Source organism: Humulus lupulus, chromosome 2 (assembly GCF_963169125.1).
Source record: "Humulus lupulus chromosome 2, drHumLupu1.1, whole genome shotgun sequence".
Taxonomy (NCBI): Eukaryota; Viridiplantae; Streptophyta; class Magnoliopsida; order Rosales; family Cannabaceae; genus Humulus; species Humulus lupulus.
Genome location: NC_084794.1, coordinates 208,483,060 through 208,499,590, shown reverse-complemented (window position 1 = coordinate 208,499,590; position 16,531 = coordinate 208,483,060).

The following is a 16,531-nucleotide window of genomic DNA, read 5'->3' as shown; positions in this document are numbered from 1 at the left end:
TCAATAACATGATAACTAAGATCTAGCATATTAGGTTTGATATTGTTTGATATGAATAATATAAAGCTTAAAAAGATATAAGAACCAACTTTTAATTGTTCAATTAGAAAAATTAAATATTAAATGTGAAATTAGAAAAATTAAATATTAAATGTGAAATAATTAATTATTAGTCTATTTCAAATTGAAGTTAAATAAGAAATTTGTAAATATTAATATATATTATATTTTAACATTAATATATGAATAAATAACATTTTTGTTCATCGAATTATGACCCTATGTGATTGTGCCCCTAAATGATTTACGATGTTAAAAACTCCCCCCCGAATTATGCACGTTACTGAAATATGAGACTTCTGTTAGATTTTGTCCTAGGTGGTTAACGAATTGATGATGTGACATTTTTTCTGTTGATATGACACTGCCATGTGTAGAATAATTAGCAATTTTGCCCCCCAAACTTTGACCACTACTAAATTGTGAAATTTTTATTAAAACTATATTTTTGTTAAGAAAACCTATTTTTTTTTCTTAAAAATAATAATTATATCCTTATTTTAAAAAAAAAAAATTATCTTAAAAGATTAAGAAAATAAACAATACTAAAAGTTTCAAATTAATTAAATAAATTTTCAAATACTCAAAAATAAAAAATCTAATTAATAACAAATAACTTTTTTTTTACTTTTTCTTTTCTTTTACAATATAAAATAAATATATCATAAAATAAAAATTAAAAATAATTCCTAAAACAAAGTTTGTTCCCCTTCGTCCTCTTCCTCTTAAATTAATTTTTTTTTAAAGTCATTTGTGATTCGCTCTTCTATTTAAATAAAGGGTTTTCCAATATTTTAGTATTTATTTTAAATTTTCATTCTAAAATAGATTTATTTTATATTGTAAAAGAAAAGTAAAAGTAAAAGTAAAAAAGAGTTATTTGTTATTAATTAAATTTTAAATTTTTTAAGAATTTAATTATTATTTTTAGAAAAAAAATTAAAATTTTTTAATAAAAGGGGTGTTATTTAGTAGCGGTCAAAGTCTGGGGGGGAGGGGGGGTGGGGATTGCAAAGTATTCTACACATGGCAATGTCACATCAACAAATGAAATGCCGCATCATTAATCCGTTAGCCACCTAGGATGAAATCTAACAGAAGTCCCTGTTGAGATTTGTTAAATATATGGTGGAATTGTTTAGGCATGAAGATGTGCTAAAACAATAAAGATTTCACAAAAGTCAACATGTGAAAACTGATTCTGAATATAGGCATTTTAAAATTAAACTATTGGGTCCAAAATATCTATTTGGAGTATATAAGAGTATCCAAAAAGTTTGGAAGCATTTGGAGGTGTTTTGAGACACCTCATGGAGCCGTATTGCAGAGGCATCAACGATACATCGCCTGGGCTCTCAAAACCCTAGAGAGAGAAGTACCAAGCGATGTATCGTCTAGTATAGGGCGACCTGACAGGTGATGCATCGCCTAGTTCCAAGCGACGCATCGCCTGGTCCGTTATGGAATGTCCTTACGGTTACGTATTTTAGCTCCAAAACTTAAATTTAAATGCTCTAATCTCATTGGTTGAGTCTAATGAGGATCCTATATTATTTAAGGTGTTTAAATGAGTTAATTGGTGACTTGTTCACTCACCTATTTTTCTCACTAAAGAAGAACTCTCTTTCTCTTTCTCTCTCTAACTCCAAGATTACTAGTTTTCTCCAAGATCTTCATCAAGAAAACTTGAATTGCATGAAGATCCAAGGCTTGTGAATCCCAATCTCATTCTACTAGTTGTAGCTTCAAGCATCTTTAAAAGAAATACTATGAATAGAGTTTTTTGGACAACAAATCTTCATTTGTGTCAAACCTTGTCATTTTTGTGCCTCACATAAAATCATATCTTGTGATTTTATGTCCGTAGGGTTTGTTCTTCAAGGAAGGTCTACTCTAAAATTTTATCCATTGTGTTTATGTAATTTATGTTTAACTATTCTATGAGATTGATTTAATTGTATGATTTTGTCATTGAGTTGTAATACAAACAAAGTTTTGTAAAGCCTAATCCCAACAATAAAAAATCTCTATCTCTAAACCCTTGTTTTGTGTCAAAGTTCTTATGTTTCAAAAGGTTTTTGTGCTAGATAAAGTCATGTTAGAAAACTCTTCAATCTCAGCCCTAAAGTTCATGTCCCAAGATCTAGTTAGACTAGATAGATTTGATGGTTTTAACTTTGTTAGATGGAAAGATAAGATCAAGTTTCTCCTCACAACTTTGAAAGTTCACTACATCTTTGACAAATATTTGAAGACATTGGAGGCTCCAAAGGATGATGACTCTCAAGAAGTGATCAAAGAAAGGAAGAAAAGGGAAGAAGATGAACTCATTTGTAGAGGCCACATTCTCAATGAATTGTCGGATTGTCTCTATGATCTTTACACAAATACAACATCGGCAATGGAGATATGGAAAGCTCTTGAGAAGAAATACGAAACTGAAGAGGAAGGTACAAAGAAATTTCTCATCACTCAATACATGGAATTTAAATTCTTTGATACTAAACCCTTACTTCCCCAAATTCACAAGCTTCAAATTATTGTGAATAAGTTGTCCACCCTCGAGATAACATTGCTGGAACCCTTCATTGTGGGAGAGATTATAGTCAAACTACCTCCATCTTGGAGAGGCTATAGGAAGAAGATTCTCCATAAGAATGAAGAGATATCTTTGAAAGAAATCTTAAAACACCTAAGGATTGAGGATGAGTCTCGGTCTAGAGACAAGAGTATGGAAGAGTCAAATGTTGAGACATCCAAGGCTAATGCCATAGAGAAGCCCTGTCAATCCAAAGGGAAGACTCACAAGAAACCCCAATAAAAAAAAGATATTCATCTAGCTCCAAGAAAGAATGAAGGGCAATTCAAGGGTGTGAGAGACCCTTGTTTTGTTAATGGCAAGAGTGGTTACTTGGCTAGAGAATGTAAGTATCGAAAGCCCCATAAAAATGGATCTAAAGTTAACACAACTCAAGAGGAGTTGGTTGTCACTTTAAGTGAGGTGAATGCCATCCAAGAAAAGATGCAAGGGTGGTGGTATGACACTTGTGCCACCATTCATGTAACCTATGTCTTGACAGATTAGAGAAAATCAAATCATGTGATTTGATTATAGCTATAAATTTATAGTTTCCTTATTTAGAACATTTGTAATTATCTTTGTGATATGTATTTTATTCTGTAATTAAGGAAATTAGGTGTATAGACCCTATAAATAGAGTTGTATTTTACTGATGTATACACAGTAAGGTAGAAATAAAAATTTCTCTTACAAATTTCTATATGGTATCATAGCCGTACAGCTTTCTTCCCCTTCTCCAATCGGGTCCGGTCACCTTCGTCTCCTCCGGTGACATCTGAAACTCCAGTGCGGCGTAGCTCCGTTCGTCGTCCTCGTCAAGATACAGGCGTAGCTCTCCGATCAGTCCTTCCCACGGTTCGTCGCTCCCATCCGTCGGCCCACGGTTTCCCTCTCACACCGGCGACACCCCATCTTCTTAGGCGAAGTCCCAAGTCCATCTTCTCAGGCAACGTCCCCAGCACTCAGGCGCTGTCTGACTCCATTCCGGCACCCATGCGATTTTTTTCTCATTCGGCATTTACCCTTTTTTTTCTTTCTTTCTATGTTTCCCTTCCTTTCGGACTAAAGCCCAGGCCCTATTTTTTATTTTCCCAACTATTCCAGGCCAAAGTTCTTTTTTTTTTCTTTTTTCTTTTCCAGGCCCAAGTTCTTGTCACCTTCCCAAGTCCAAGCTCAATTTTGCATCTTTGTCACTCTATTCATTTTTTTCGCTCACCGTTCATTATTATTTTTTATCTGTCACTGGTCCACATTTTTTTTTCTTCAGAAATTGTCTCCAACAATGTCCAGCAGTGAAGACACTTCATCCCAAACTAGTGGGCCTACCTAAACTTCAGCCCAACCTCAGGCCCAAAATCAGTCCACTAGCTCCGTGGGCTCCATTTACAGTCATGATACCAGCTCTCTCCACATCATAGCCAACAAACTTGATGGTAGAAATTATCTACAATGGGCACAGTCAGTAAAGTTGGTTATATGTGGGCGTGGAAAACTTGGGTACCTTATTGGTGATCTTCCTACCCCTCCTTTGATTGACTGCACTTACAAGATATGGCAGGCTAAAAATTCTATTGTCCTTGCATGGCTTATTAATTCAATGGATCCAAAAATCAGTCGCAAGTATTTATTTTTTAAGACTGCTAAGGAAGTCTGGTATGCTGCTAAGAAGATGCACTCTGATCTTGGAAATGCCTCTCAAATTTTTGAGATTCGTACCAAACTCAAAGAAATCAAGCAAGGTACTCAAACTGTAACCCAATATTTCTCAGACTTACAAGACCTGTGGCAGGAACTCAACTTGTATCTGGATACCACTCCTTTATGTGCTACTTGCACCATACTCTAGCGCCAATAATTAGAAAAGGAGCGGGTCTTTGAATTCCTTACTGGGTTGAACAGTAATCTTGATGAAGTTTGGGGTCGTTTGGTCAGTCGTTCTCCATTTCCTGAAACTAAAGAAGCTTTCTCTGAGGTTAGACGTGAAGAAGCACGTCGTCATGTCATGCTTACAACTCCAGTATTGCCTACTGTTGAAAGCTCTGCCCTTGTCTCAAAATCTGGCCCACCGCCATTTATCAGATCCAATCCTGACCCTTGACCTAATCGTAAGGGGGAACGACCTTGGTGTGATCACTGTCAACGTCATGGCCACACTCGCTCCACTTGTTGGGAAATTCATGGAAAACCACCAAACTGGACTCCTCGTCGCTAGCATGACAAAAAGGCCTTTCAGACTCAGACTGCGGATGGTCCGAATACAAACACTCCTGCTACCCCTTCGTTCAGTCAGGAATAACTTGAACAATTATACACGCTCTTTAGTCAATCCTCCATGAAACCCAAGTCTAGTTCTGAATCTCATAGTGCATCTGTTGCACATTCTAGTAATTTTTCTTCTGCTTTCCAAACACCATGGATCATCGAATCTGGCGCAACTGATCACATGACAGGTTTATCTCATTTGTTTAATTCCTTTATCTCAGCTATACTCCTTCTAGTGTTAAGATTGCAGATGGAACTCACTCACCTATTGTCGGAATTGGCACCATAAAATTGTCTTCTACTTTACTTCTTAAATCAGTTCTTCACGTTCCTTCATTAAAATGCAATTTAATCTCTATTCAGAAATTGACATCTGATAATCACTGTCTTGCTAAATTTGTCTCCAATTCTTGTCAATTTCAGGATCTATCATTGGGGAGGATGATTGGCAGTGCTAGGATTCATGACAAACTTTATTTCTTTCAACATCCGCCCAAAGAGCAGCCTCCTTTACATTGTTTGACTTCAAGTTCTATGTCTAATTCTGTTTTTGATTCAAATTCTTGAATAATTATGTTATGGCATTGTTGACTTGGACATCCAAGTTTTATATTTAAAACACTTGTTTCCATCTTTGTTTATCAATAAAAAGGTTGCTGATTTTCAATGTGATATTTGCCAAATTGTTAAACATACTCGTGTTTTGTTTCCTCCCAAACTATATGCACGTTCTAGCCCATTTTCTTTGGTTAACAATGACTTGTGGGGTCCGTCAAAGGTCACTACCTCCTCTGGTAAGCGTTGGTTCATCATATTCATTGATGATCATATGAAAATCACTTGGGTTTATCTACTTAGGCACAAATCTGAAACCTGCCAAGTCTATCGAAATTTCCACAAAATGATCCAAACACAGTACCAAACGTCTATTCGGACACTTCGTACCGATAATGGTACTGAATATTTTAATTCCACCCTCGGTCCCTATCTTCTACAAAATGGGATTGTTCATCAAAGTTCGTGTGTAGATACTCCGCAACAGAATGGCGTAGCCGAAAGAAAAAACCGCCATCTCTTAGAAGTGGCTCGTGCCATTATGTTCAATATGCATGTTCCAAAATATCTTTGGGGCGACGCTGTCCTTACTACCACTTATCTCATTAATCTCCTTCCCAGTAGGCCCCTTCAGTTCAAAATGCCATACCTATTTTTCGGTCTCTTTACCCTCACACTTCCATCAATACCCTTCTAGTCAAGGTTTTTTGTTGCATTGCCTTTGTTCACGTCCACTCCCAACATCGGAGTAAACTAGATCCTCGTGCCATAAATTTTTTTTTTCTAGGATATTCCCCTACACAGAAAGGCTACCGTTGTTACTGTCCTCTCATCAAGAAATCCTACACCTCACGGGATGTCACTTTTTTAAAAAATTCTCCTTACTTCACTCCCACCTCGCTTCAAGGGGAGCACATCCTTCAAGAGCAAGAAGCTCAATGGTTATGGGGTTTACAAATACCCCTAGATACTTCATTCCCTTCAGAGCTAGATACTCCTCCTTAAGATCACCCATCTTCTTCTACTTCTCAAGATCATCCATCTCCTCCTGCTTCTCACATAAACAAAGAAATACAGGTGTATACCAGAAGAGAAAGAAATAAACAAGTAACGAATCCATATCACAGTCAAGAGTTCGATCTGGTGATATAACCTCTTCCCTCAGATGATCCAGGTAAACTTCGCCCCAATACTCAGTCGAATCTAGATATTCCTATTGCATTAAGGAACGGAACTTGATCTTGTACCCAACACCTTATTTCAATATTCATCTCTTATGCAAAATTATCATGTCCATTTAGAGCTTTTACCTCTAGTCTGTCAAATGTTGTGATTCCTAGGAATATTAGTGAAGCACTTGGTACTCCTCAATGGAAGACAACAGTTCTCGAAGAAATAAAAGCCCTTGAGCAGAATGGAACTTGGAGACTGGTGGAGTTACTACCAGACAAGAAAGAAATAGGGTGCAAATGGGTATTCACGATAAAATACAATGCAAATGGATCTATTGAGAGGTACAAAGCACGTTTAGTTGCCAAAGGTTTTACTCAAACCTATGGAATTGACTACATTGAAACCTTCGCCCCAGCTGCCAAACTCAATACTATCAAAGTATTGCTCTCGCTAGCAGTTAACTTGGATTGGGAGTTACATCAACTTGATGTAAAAAATGCATTCTTGAATGGATAACTGGAAGAAGAAGTATACATGAGTCAGCCCCTGGGTTTTGAAGAATCTCCCAATACAACGAAAGTATGCAAGCTAAAAAAATCTCTCTATGGTCTAAAACAATCTCCTCGAGCATGGTTCAATCGGTTCTTGAAAGCAATCAAGGGACTCGGATACATGCAAGGTCAAACAGATCATACCCTCTTCATCAAACACTCAGAAACTGGAAAAATGTCAGTACTGATTGTGTATGTCGATGATATCATTGTCACTGGAAACCCCACTGAAGAAATGATTTTGATCAAAGAAATGTTGGCAAAAGAATTTGAAGTCAAGGATCTTGGCGCACTCAGGTATTTTCTAGGAATGGAATTTGCTAGGAGCAAAAGAGGAATTTCAGTTTCTCAAATAAAATACACTCTAGATTTCCTAAATGAAACAGGAATGCTTGGCAGTAAACCCAGCAAAACTCCAATTGAGCTCGGAGACAAGAGAAAAATGTTTGAAGGAAGTTTAGTTGACAAAGGAAGGTACCAACATCTAGTTGGGAAGCTTATTTATCTCTCACATACCAGACCTAATATTTCTTTTGTAGTAAGTTTGGTAAGTCAATATATGCATGATCCATGTCAAGGGCATCTCAATGCAGTATATAGAATTATGAGGTATCTAAAGCAAACACCAGGGAAAGGTCTTTTCTTCAAAAAGACAACTGAGAGGAAGGTCGAAGTATTCACAGATGCAGATTGGGCTGGGTTAGTTGATGATAGAAAGTCTACCTCTGGGTATTGCACACTTATATGGGGAAATTTGGTGACATGGCGGAGTAAAAAACAAACAGTGGTTGCAATAAGTAGTGTAGAAGCCGAGTATAGAGCCATTGCCCATGGAGTGTGCGAAGCAATATGGATTAGACGCCTATTAGGGGAATTGAAGATTGAATACGAACCCCCCATTCAACTCTACTGTGATAATCAGTCCATCAGTATTGCACATAACCCTATACATCATGACAGAACTAAACACGTTGAAGTGGACCGACACTTTATTAAAGAGAAGATTGATGGAGGAACTATTAGCATCAAATATGTACAGACAGATCAACAGTTGGCTGATATTTTCACAAAAGGGTTATCCGAATGAGTCTTTGATTTTCTAGTAAACAAGCTTGGACTCATTAATATCTACAGTCCAGCTTAAGGGGGAGTGTTGACAGAATAGAGAAAATCAAAGAAAATCAACTCCCGTGATTTGATTATAGCTGTAAATTTACAGTTTCCTTATCTAGAACATTTATCTTTGTGATTTTTATTTTATTATGTAATTAAGGAGATTAGGTGTATAGACCCTATAAATAGAGCTGTATTTTACTGATGTATACACAGAAAAGTAGAAATAAAAATTTCTCTTACAAATTTCTATACTATGATAGAGAGGTCTTCAAGACTTTTGAGGAGTCAAAGGATGGGCACGAGATCCAAATGGAAAATGAGCAAAGGTCCAAGGTGTTGGGCAAGAGGAATGTTGATCTATACTTCACATCTGGAAATAAGGTTCTTTTGACCAATGTGTTGTATGTTCTGAATAGGAGTAGAAATCTTGTGAGTGGGCATTTGTTGAGTAAATCAGGCATCAAAGCGGTGTTTAAGGCCGGTAAGCTAATTTTATCTAAGGAAAACTATTTTGTGGAAAAGGGTTATGTTTGTGATGGGGTGATTAAATTGTGCACCAAGAACAATGGTTTTGATAATAATGCATGAATCTTTCTCTTATGTGTTTGGTTTTGATTCTATTACTTTGTCACATAATAGACTTGCTCATATATGATTTAGTATAATTAAAAGAGTTATTAAATGTGGTTTAATTGTATGCAATGATGTTGAGCATGCAAAATGTGAATTATGTGTTAAATCTAAGATGGTAAATAAACTTTTTCCTAGTGTTGAAAGGAAAACTAATTTGTTGGATTTGATACATAGTGATTTGTGTGAATTGAATTTAATAATTACCAGAGAAGGACATATGTATTTTATTACCTTTATTGATGATTGCTCTAGATTCACATATGTATACTTGCTTAAGAATAAGGATGAGGCTTTTAGAATGTTTAAAATCTATAGAGTCGAAGTTGAAAATCATTTGGAAAAGAAATTAAAGTGATTAGAAGTGATAGGGGCATTGAATACTTTTCCAATGAGTTTAATGTGTTTTGTGAGATGCATGGTATAATACATGATTGTACAACCCCTTATACTCCCCAAAAAAATGGTATAGCAAAAAGAAAGAATAAAACCTATGTTGAAATGATTAATGCTATGCTATTACATGCAAATTTGAGTTTTGCTTTATGGGGGGAAGCCTTGCTTACCACTTGTTATATTCTAAACCAGATTACTCTGAAGAAGAATCAAATTTCACCTTATGAGATATGGAAGGGAAAGATGCCCAACCTAGTATATCTCAAAGTGTGGGTATGCCTTGCTTATTGCAAGAGCACAGAGCCTAAAAGGACCAAGTTAGGTCCAAGGGCCATCAAATGTGTATTTTTAGGCTATGACTCAAATAACAAGGCCTATAGGCTACTAGAATTGGAGTCTAATTTGATAATTGAATTAAGAGAGGTGGAGTTCTTTGAGAGTTTGTTGTATAGTGACAATAAGTCTCAAGAACCAATCTCATTAGAAGGAACTCAAGAGGAGTTACCTTCAAGGGTTGTAGAGCAAGCGATATTTCCTAGAAGAAGCCGAAGACTTAAAGAGAGTGGATCACAAAATCAAACCTCTCAAGTGGAGACTCTTTACCTTGTAGAGGGAAACCATAAGAGAGTTACTCGGAAGTATCATATGGTACTTCAAGTGGAGGATGATCCTAAGACTTTCCAAGAGGCTATGTCCTCAAGAGACTCTAACTTTTGGAAAGAGGCAATAAATGATGAGATGGATTCAATCATGTCGAACCACACTTGGGAGATTGTTGATCTACCACAAGGAACAAAGCCAATAGGGTGTAAGTGGGTATTTCAAAAGAAGTACAATACTATTGGGACCATTCAAGCCTATAAGGAAAGATTGATGGCCAAATGGTTTAGACAAAAAGAGGGCATAGATTACTTTGATACCTATGCACCGGTAGCAAGGAAAACATCTATAAGATCATTGTTTGCCTTATCATCAATACACAACCTATATGTTCATGAAATGGATGTCAAGACAACATTCTTAAATGGTAACCTACATGAGGAGGTATACATGGAACAACCAGAAGAGTTTGTTCTAAAGGGGAATGAACATAAGGTGTGTAGGCTTGTCAAATCATTGTATGGTGTGAAGCAAGCACCTAAACAATGACATCAGAAGTTTTATGAGTCCATTATTTTGGATGAGTTTAGACACAATAGTGTGGACAAGTGCTTATATTCTAAGACTTTTAATGACTATGTCATCTTAGTGTGTCTATATGTTGATGATATGTTAATATTGAGTAATGACATGAAAGGCATAATAGAATCGAAGAGGTTTCTATCTTCTAACTTCAAGATGAAAGACCTTGGAGAGGTTGATACCATTTTAGGTATTAAAGTTAGAAGGAGTGTTGGTGGATATGCCTTAGGTCAAGCTCATTATATTGAGAAAATGCTTGAAAAGTTTGGTCATCTCAATATCAAAGAGGCAAACACACCCTTCGATTCAAGTTTAAAGCTTGAAAAGAATGAAGGGAGAGCGGTGGCTCAAATAGAGTATGCAAGTGAAATTGAGAGTTTGATGTATGCTGCTCATTGTACTAGAGCAGACATTGAATTTGCGGTTAGTAAACTTAGTAGGTTTACTAGCAATTCAAGTATCTTACATTGGAAGGCAATTGAAAGAGTGTTTGGATACCTTAGAAGGACCAAAGAGTTATCCCTCCAATATTCTAAGTTTCCAAAGGTATTTGAGGGATATACTAACGCAAGTTGGATATTTGGTGTAGAAGATAATCTCTCCACAGTCAGTTGGGTGTTCACTCTTGGTGAGGGTGCGATTTCTTGGGGTTCTAAGAAACAAACATGTATATGTCACTTAACCATGGAATTCGAGTTTGTAGCTCTAGTGGCAACCGACAAAGAGAACGAGTGGTTAAGAGATCTCATGTTGGAGATACCAAGAACCACAATTGATGTATCAACGATTTTGATACATTGTGATAATCAAGCTACTTTTATTAGAGCTTACAACAATATTTACAATGGGAAGTCTAGACATATAAGTCTAAGACATGACTATGTGGGGGAATTGATTAATAAGAGTATCATATCAATTTCATATGTGAAATCATGTGAGAACTTAGCGGATCCGTTTACCAAACCTCTTGGGAGAGATTTGGTTAGTTCCACAAATAGAGGATGAGACTAAAACTCCTTGATATATAGATTCCCCAATGGCGGTGTAACGACCCAAAATTACTAATAGGGCTTAGGGCCTTGATTAGTGTGCCAGGAGGGCATAATTGGCATATATGAATGTTTAAATGGTTAAATGCATGACTATGTGACATGCATGAATAAAGATTATATGGATATATTATATGCATGTTTATGAGTATTAAATATGCATGTGAGCCCTTTATAACTTATAAGGGCATATTTGTAATTTTGGCCCTTTGAGGGCATAAATGTGATTAATGATTGAGACCACATTATTACATGGATATATTTGCAGTATATGATTCGAGACGGTCCTAGTGAGCGGATTAGTGAAATAGTCACAGTCGGGTTTAACACCCAGCTCGGGGGAGCCTAGGGGTATTTTTGGGAATTTAGAGAATATTTTGAGAATGGTTAGATATGGATTAAGTATTTGGTAATTAACTGGAGATGATGGGGTTAATTGGATAATAGTAGGAACACTTGAGGAATTAGCAGGAACCGGGGGAAAATGACCATTCTACCCTTAGAAACTATTGGAGGGTTAATAAACTTAAAGGGCAAAAAGATCTTTGGGCTTAGGATACACTCAGATGTGTAAAGAAGGATCAGAAACCTTAGGGAATTTTGTCACATTCTCCCTTTCCCTCTCCTCATGATCTCACACTCTCCCTCTCTTTATAATTTGAAGCTAAGGAAGAAAGAGATCAGAAGAACTTAGGCCCTAAACTGGGAATTTTGGAAGGAAATTGAAGGAGAAAGGCTTGAGCTACTGAAGAAAAAGGGCTGGGACTTAAGCTCGAAGATTGAAGGTTGTAGCTGAGGGTTTAGCAGCTATTTGAGGTAAGGATTTTGTTTAGTTCAGTTAAGAATTCAAGTTTATAGGATTATTTGGTTGAGGTTTATAGGGGTGAATTGTTGGTAGTTTTGGTAGAGCTTTCTGTTTTATAATAAGCTTAAAATTTATGGTTAGAAGTCCTGAACTTGCTCTTGCAATTTGGTTGGAGGTGGGAAGCACTATTGGGTTGAGCTTTGAGGTTTTTTGCTGGGAAGAGGTGGAGCAAACCCATAAATTCTGGGTACGTGGGGGTGCACCATGATCCAACTTAGGGGCACTGCGGTTCGCATGCCCAGAGGGCCCTGGGTGGCTCTTTATCTTGAGGGCGCGCCACGACCCTAGGGGGCAAGTTGCGGCCCACCTCCCCCTGAAGCTTGAGGATTGTGCTCTGACTTGGGGGCGCGCTGCGACCCGCCTAGGGGACTTTGCCTTAGGATGGTTTCTAGGATTGGTAAAGCTTAGGGGTTCGAACTTAGGCGCTCGGGACGATTTCTACTACCTGTTTTAGTAGAAATCGAGGTCCCGGGGGATAGTTTTTGTCTCCTAAGTATTTATTTTGATTGGAAATTGATGATTACCCATTGGCCACCGTGACTAGGTTTATCGCCAAGGCTCAGGACCGAGGATCGTGCTCGGGACCGTTCTGTATCCTCCGCTCAGAATTCAAGGTAAGATTACTACACCCTTATGTGGCTGTGTTGGGACTGAGATTCCCTGTATCTGAGTATATGTTGTGTAACTATGATATTGTTATACGAAACATGAAATGAACGGCCTAAGAGAGTCGAGGCTGATGATTTGCGCACAGCTCACGGCTCGGCCACTGTGAGCCAGGGTCAGCTAGATAAACAAAGGACTCGGCCTAAGCGAGCCGGAGTCAGTTGAGTAAACAGAGGGCTCGGCCTAAGAGCACCGACCCTGAGCACTTGTATATTTGTTGAGATATATTTCAGAATGTACATGTTTACTATTGTTAGTTTGATGCTTACGATTTGTTGAGCTTTTGAATGACTGTCTTATGATTGATTGGATGCTATTACTGATTATGTATTTTCTATTATGGTTTTCTTGCTGGGCCTTGGCTCACGGGTGCTACATGGTGCAGGTAAAGGCAAGGGTAGGCTGGACCAACCATGAGTTGGAGAGCTCTGGGGGCGAGGTGTACATCGTCAGCTGCTCGTCCGCCACGGCCGAGGGAAAGTACAGGGACGGAGCCTAAAATTTGTATTCTACCATTAGAGTGGCCACTGGTTGTATATAACTTTTGAGAATTGTAAATTTGTCTCTTAAACCCTGTTTTTGGGATCTCATGTACCAAGCGTCTATTTTAATGAAAATTAACCGTTTATGTCCAAAATCTTTTAAACCTAACCTGGTAATTGACCTTAGGATCACATTACTATTCAAATGACTTGATTAGCAAGTCTTTCACTATTTTAACGGTCTTGGATATCCAGGGCATTACAGGCGGCAACCCAACTCAGAACTTGTTTATATCAAGTGTAGAGTTCAATGGGTAAGAACAAGTCATTCGATAAGGGAATAGTTTTAACATTAACAATTTAAAGTCTCATCAAGGGTGATTTAATGTTGGTTTCTACTGAAGTGAGGGTTAGGCCTAAGGATTTTAATGAAATTCAATTAAGAGTAACAAACATCTCTAAAGGTATCAAATATGCTATAAGAGTTTCACCTATATGAATCAAGAGGTGGGCCGCCTCTCAAGAGAGTAGGAGTTTTCTCTCCGAATGGTTTATAAATGGATCAAGCACAATGCCATTAATAGTGTTGGGCGTGAACCGTGGGAAATACATAAGTAATCAGATAGAGGCGTGTGAGACATTACTAGGTTCTATCACTAGGAATGCTAGGTTCAATCTTTTAAGAATACCTTAACATTTCAATTTACGCTTTGTAGTGTTTTCACTAAGGTAAAGTTCAAACCCAAAAGGTACTTTACTTTATGCGCTAATATCGTTGGCTAGAAAAGAGAGGATGTATTTAACGAAGTGGGGAAATGTTTAGATTGGTTAAATACATGGTGGAATTGTTTTGGCATGAAGAGGTGCTAAAATAATAACAATTTTACAAAAGTCAACATGTGAAAGTTGACTTTAAGTATATGCATTTTTAAATCGAACTTTTGAGTCCAAAATGTTTAATTGGAGTATATAAGAGTACCCAAAATGTTTGGGAGCATTTAGAGGTGTTTTGAGACACCTCATGGAACCGTATTACAGAGGCATCGACGATACGTCGCCTGAGCTCTCAAAACCCTAGAGAGAGAAGTACTAGGGCGACGTATCGCCTGATAGGCGACGCATCGCCTGGTCCGTCACGGAATGTCCTTACAGTTATGTATTTTAGCTCCAAAACTTAAATTTAAATGCTTTAGTCTCATTGGTTGAGTCTAATGAGGATCCTATACTATTTAAGGTGTTCAAATGAGTTAATTGGTGACTTGATCACTCACATTTTTCTTACACTTAAGAAGAACTCTTTTTCTCTCTCTCTCTCTCTCTAGCTCCAAGATTATTAGTTTTCTCTAAGATCTTCATCAAGAAAGCTTGAATTACATGAAGATCGCAGGCTTGTGAATCCCAATCTTATTCCACTAATTGTAGCTTCAAGCATCTTCAAAGGGAAGACTAGGAATAAAGATTTTTGGACAAAAAATCTTCATTTGTGTCAAGCCTTATCACTTTTGTGTCTCACATAAAATCATAGCTTGTGATTTTATGACCCTAGGGTTTGTTCTTTAAGGAAGGTCTACTCTAAACTTTTATCCATTGTGTCTATGTAATTTGTGTTTAACTATTCTATGAGAATGATTTACTTATATGATTTTTTCATTGAGTTGTAATACAAACAAAGTTTTGTAAAGCCTAATCCCAACAATCCCATATTTTAGTAATGTGCCTAGTTCAGGTAGAATTTTTAATATTGCGAATCATTTGGAGGGCATGATCATATAGTGGTCATAGTTCGGAGGACAAAAATACTATTTATTCTTAATATAATTAGGTAAAAAAAATTAAATTAAAATAAAATAATATTAAAATGAAATAAATTTAATTTTAATAAGACAAAGAATTAGTCAATGAAATTTATATTAATCAATATATATAAAAAATAATAAATAGTTACTAACTACCTGTTGTTACCAAACAAAATTTAAAATATTTATCTTAAAATAACTTACTAACACCTATCTACTAATAACTAACTAAATATTTAATGGAAGAATAAATAAATAAAGAAGATAAAAAAAACTAATTACTTTTTTGAAAACTAACAATAATTAAATAAAAAGGACTGAGAAGTTGATAAAGCGTATAAATTGTACAACACACTAATTGATATTTGAAATTCAAATTTGGAGGCTAAGAATGATATAATAAAAACTAATATATTAATATTGAAACTAACTAACTAATAAAAACAAACAAAAGTGTTGTTCATCTTGTTCCCAAATATTTTTTAAATCATTTTTCCTTTCAAGAAACTTAAAAATAATAACATGGAAATAAAATCAAGATAAGTTAAAGTATTAAAAAAAATCTCTTTTTAGAAAGAAATTTGGAGGAACGTTGAAGAAGATGAGTATTACTGCTTGAAGTTAGTTCAAATAGCTTATATACACGATAGTTGAAGAAACAACTTATATTCCTACTCAGAACAAAAGTTTTGAACAATTTATTAATCAAGAGTTAATCGAATCAAGATCCAAAAGTTAAATTATTTAAAGAAAAGTATAGATCAAGAAAATATCCAAAAGCTTTCATGAATAAGAAGAGACGAGATGGACATATCTAGGTTAGTCCTGCGTGAAGATTTTGGCACAGTTATCACCAAAAGAAGGATAGCAGCTGATTCTCTCTCTTCACTTTTAGATAAGTGACACCCCAAAACAAACTAATCCCCCCTGTACGAATTTCCAACTCTCCTTCGCATCTGCAATCGATTTTAGGTTTTTGCAATGGAATCTATTAGAATAATTAAAAATATCAGTAGTTGTTAATTTTTGTCTGGAGTTGGTTGTAACTTCCTGGGTTTTGTTGGGCCTTTATATTCTGCCCATTTCTTGTATTCGGATAGGTTGGTTTTGGGTTATTGAATTAATTGGCTTTATTTCTTCTCTTGAGTTTTTGGACTGAATACCCTA